The 5013-nt window shown below is 38.6% G+C and overlaps 1 non-coding gene across 1 annotated transcript; it reads right to left on the bottom strand.

Moving 5' to 3' along the window:
- Positions 1-3942: 3942 nt before the first annotated feature.
- LOC141619960 (small nucleolar RNA R71) lies at positions 3943-4049 on the bottom strand. The gene has a single exon (XR_012531850.1). It is a non-coding gene; the product is annotated as a small nucleolar RNA R71 (small nucleolar RNA).
- Positions 4050-5013: the final 964 nt, after the last annotated feature.

The raw sequence follows: 5013 nt of genomic DNA, 5'->3' as shown, positions 1-5013 counted from the left end.
CACAAAAAAAAGGAGATCAGGGAGATGGTGGTGGAAAATAAAACAAAAACAATAAAATAAATCTGAAAAAAAAAAGGAGCAAAATACGTACAAAATAAAACCACCACAAACAACAAAGATAACGGCATCGACACAACAAAGAAAATTTCATGTGCAATGACACACCAACCAAAGACGAGATTTGATTTTTTTTTATGCTTTATTTTGTTTTTTTTTAATCAAAATGTCAGATCTATTAAAAAAGACAAGTATTTTCGAGAAAACAATCATATAATTGCAACCCTTATAAAATTTCGATGACTATGACGGCATGCTTGAGAGGCGGTGACGGCGTGAGACGCGGCAGCAGGGGGTGGCAGTGGCTCGAGATCTCGTTTTTTTGAGGAGTTGGTGGTGGTGGATCTGAGGTTTTGCGGAAGAAGAAAGGTTGTGCGGCGATGGTTGTCGCGGTGGTGGGCGTGGTCACCGAGAAGGACGGCTGGTGGAGGATTTGTGTTTATTTTTTGGTTTTTGGTGGAGGATTTGTGTTTATTTTTTGGTTTTTGGTTTTTGTTTTGGTTTTTTTAGTTTGTTTTTATTTGGGTTTTTTTGTTTTGAGAGAATGAGAGAGAAAGAGGGATGAGAGAAGTGTGAGAGAATGAATAATGAGTGAGTGAGTGAGTTGGGAGAATTAGAATGAGGAAGGAGTTATACAAATTAGGAAGGAGTTATACATGATTAGTGAGGGAGATTAGGAAGGGAGATTTGTAGCCCTCCATTGAGATGTAATCTCATCCCTCCATCCCTTCCATCCTAAGGTCCTTATAAGGACTTAGGGACTCATAAGATGTAAGAGCCTTATGAGAACCCTTCTCTATATATATATATATATATATATATATATATATATATATATATATATATATATATATATATATATATATATATATATACATATATATATATATATAATAACTATTCATTGTACCTCTAACTTATATTCAATGTACCTTCATTATAAAATTAATGTACATGTTGAGTTAGTTCAATGTACTTGATAAAATTAACCAAATATTTTATGTACCTATGGTAATTTTTATTTTTAATTATAATTACATAATTATTATAAAATTTGCATTCATGCAGAGTAAAAGTCAACCAACGATTGAGTAAGATAAAACCATATCTCGTAAAAACAAAGAAAATTTGAAAACATTTGTTTAAGTAAAACCATATCCGTTTGAAATGTCAATAGTGCTCGGTTTTATTTGATGGTACACCTTACCATATGCGCTTGAAATTACAGTATACCTACTTTCAAAACAATGTTTGGTGGAGATTTAGTGACGTTTCTCACGGTTCTCAATTCTCATCATGTTGGTGATTCATACCGGATCCTAACCTACATTGACTATATTATATATGTACATCTTATAATAAATATTGTAATTTACTATATCAAAGTATTTAGGTTTACTTGAATTATTTACCAACCACGTTTCAACGAATCGCCAGGTACCTTAATTTTTTTAGGAGGTAATCTTTACGTTTATGTTTTGTATGTAAATATAAATTATTACGGAGTAATAAATAATGTATAATCTCCTAATTTATCTTATGATCTTATACTATATTTTAGTGATTCCTAATTGATGAGTCCCCATTTTGTGTCTATTTCACCTTTCTTTTCTTTGCATATTTCCCGATCACATGCGGGTTTTGACCCTTTTTAGCTCCATTTTTGTAGCTTTAGCCCGTACTATGAGATTTGTATGCCTCACTACAGATTTTGCATAAGGAAGAGGGCTAAGGGAGCTAGATATTGGACCTTCAAGAGATGCTTAGAAGAGAAGAGTGAAGTGAAGAGAAGAAGAGTGAATCGAAGAGAGGAAGGACTCCCGGCGGTTGGCCGGCAAATGTCCACCGGGCTGAGAGTCCTACTATGCTTACGTTGACTATTGAAGACCTGAAGAAGGAGTCCCAGCCGACTAGGTGGCAGCCGGTCAGCCGGCTGAAGACACCCCCTGGAGCCGGTCAACAGCCGGCGGCCGGCCCACCGGCTTGCCATACCTGGTGATTTAATTGGAACTCAAAAGTTCCAGAGGGTTTGGTGCCGGTCAAATGACCGGCGGCCGGTCCACCGGCTCAGACTCCCTTCTCCGCATTTTGAACTTTTTTGTAATTTTCGACCTAAACAATTGTAAGCTATAAATACCCCCTCTTTAATTCATTTTCGACACACAACCCTAGATTTGAAAACTTTCCTTATTAATTGTAATCCTTTCTTAATCAAGCACTAATCTTTCCTTAATCTTTCCTTAATATTTAGTAAAACTAGTAATTGTTAGTTAGAATCAATAGTTTACTCTTGTTCTTTGAAGATTGTATTGGGGGATTTTGAAGGGTTTTCCTTCTTATTATTCAATCAAGCAATCATTTTTCCTTGTGTTGGTATACTTCTTCTCTTATTTACTTATCAATCATTTGTTTACACTTTTTCTTGTCTTTAATAATTGTTATAATCATCATCATGTCTTCTCTTTATGTTAATTGTCCTTCTTCTCTTATTAGCATGGTTATCTTTGGTATGAGTGAGTAGACTTCCTTCTAGGGTTTAGGGGGAGTCTATATGGTTTTTATGGCATGATTGTATGATTATTTGGGTCTTTGGTGGATTGTTTATCTTTCTTGTTCATGCACACAAGGTGTTTGATTAATTGCATGAGTGAAAGTTTGTGCCTTTTTTCATTATTGCTTAATTCCCCCATTGAATGAAAATTTGTGGAGGTCTTGTTGTATGTTCAAGAGAAGTGTGATGCTTAATGAGAGTTAGATGTCACCCTTAGGACACCCTCTTATCATTGACCCCTTGATTCATCATGTTTGCCCTTAAACCATTTAGATGACCCCGAAAGCCCTAGTTTTTAATTAATCATATTCATTTTCATCAACTTGTTTGTTCAATTGCTCTAGTGTTTAAAACCAAAACCCCTACTTTTAGTATCGATTAAACTTGACTCTAAGTTGAACCTAGTAGCAACCCCCGCCGTCTTTGTGTTCGACCCCGACTTAATACTACGTTTTTTCGGGTTTTACAAATAGTTTTGATAGAGGGAAACCGCGACAATTCTCTATATATCAAAATGGCGCCGTTGCCAGGGATGGCGTTAGGTTATGCTTAGTTTTATTTAGAGTCTTTGCTTTAATCTTGTCTCAATTGTTAGTTTGCTTTAGTAGTTGATTGTTGTTTGTAGAGTGTGTGTGATTTTTGCCTTTCCCTAGTGTGTAGAAACACTAGGAGACTTACGATTTGTTAAGTGTATGCCTAGAAGGAATCACCAAGCTCTTCTATTCAACTCCGACCCCGAAAGGCTTTTTAGAACCTTGAGGACTAGGACTCTTGAAAGAGTAAGGAATAATTCCACACAAGCAAACATTGATCAACCAAACTCACACATCCCACAAAATTTTGATACAACAACTACGGTCCAACCAAATACCACAATTGAGACTTTAGAAGAGAACCCCTTTCATAACTTCCTTAATTATAATAGCCCACCTCAAACACCACCACATCAAGAACCAAATCTACCCCCACAAATGGCTCTTAGAGATCATAACCGGCCTAACCATAATGATTCATGTAACCCTATCAACTTCAGCACCTTGGCCCCAAACAACTTTGAAATGCATCCCTCCCAAGTCGGGTTAATTGAGAAGGACTTGTTCGGGGGTCATATTGAAGAGGATGCCCATGCTCATCTCCGGAAGTTTAAGAGGAAAGTTTCACTAATGAAGAAGAATGGGGTGTCCGAAGACACCTTGAGAATGATGTTGTTCCCGTTTTCATTGACGGGCAAAGCGGACCGATGGTTGAACATCCACCCACCGGATACTTTCACTACTTGGGACGACTTAGCCAAAGCATTTATGGCCAAGTACTACCCTTCCTCCAAAACCGCGATGCTCCGCAATGAGATCCATACGTTCCAGCAAGAGGATGGGGAGTCCTTGGGTGAGGCTTGGGACCGTTATCAAGATTTGATAGCAAGTTGCCCCCACCATGGAATACCGGAATGGTACATTACTCAAACATTCTTCCAAACTTTACTACCAAGAACCAAGGAGATGGTAAATGCCTCCGCGGGGGGAGGTTTTGACCACTTGAGTGATGAAGAGGGCACGGCCTTGATCAAGAAAATGGTAGACTCGGAGGCAAACTATGGTTCTAGAGGGAACATGTTACGAAGGAATGGGAAATTTCCTAAGGAAAATGCCTCCAACTCCGAGACAAATGTCAAGCTCGACTTGCTCACAAAACAATTTGAGAAGTTTTCAAAGAATCAAGTGAACCAAGCCGCAACCTCATATGGGCCGCCCATGGAAGAAGTGGCTCAAGTCTCAAGTTGTGAACTTTGTGGAGGAAGTGGTCATACATATGACTTGTGTGGCAACAATTACAATGGTGCCTATGAAGAGAATGCTCAAGAGGTGAACGCTTTTCAAAGCTACAACAACAATCCTAGACCACCAAGGCCTCCTTACAACAACCCAAACACCTACAATTCAAATACCAATTTCTACCACCCCGGGTTAAGGAACCACCCCAACTTTAGTTACAAAAGCACCAATGTTCAAAACCCCCAACATCTCCAACCACAAACCCAAACCAATCCACCCGGTTTTGCTCAACTAAGGGGAATTCTCCCAAACCCAAGAAATAATTCCGGAAACCAAAACCAATGGTCAAGCAACAATCAACCCCAAAACTATGGCAACCAACAACAAGGGTACCAAGAGTTTGGTGGGAACCAAAGCAACCAAGGGTTTTACCAAGGGAATCAAGTAAATCAAGAAAATCAAGGATTTGGGCAAGGGTATGTTCAAGGGTCTCAAGAACAAGGTCAAGGATCAAACTTCAACAACTATGGTCCTAGAGCTAACTTCCAAGTGGGGCAAAACAACAACCAAGGTCCCAATGCTAGATATGACTATGGGTTCCCTTTACCCATAGCCAACCAACCTCATCAAGAA

The sequence above is a fragment of the Silene latifolia genome, chromosome 1 (genome assembly GCF_048544455.1).
Source record: "Silene latifolia isolate original U9 population chromosome 1, ASM4854445v1, whole genome shotgun sequence".
Taxonomy (NCBI): domain Eukaryota; kingdom Viridiplantae; phylum Streptophyta; class Magnoliopsida; order Caryophyllales; family Caryophyllaceae; genus Silene; species Silene latifolia.
Note: the sequence above shows the minus strand (reverse complement) of the source record. Positions and strands in the feature narration are given on the sequence as shown.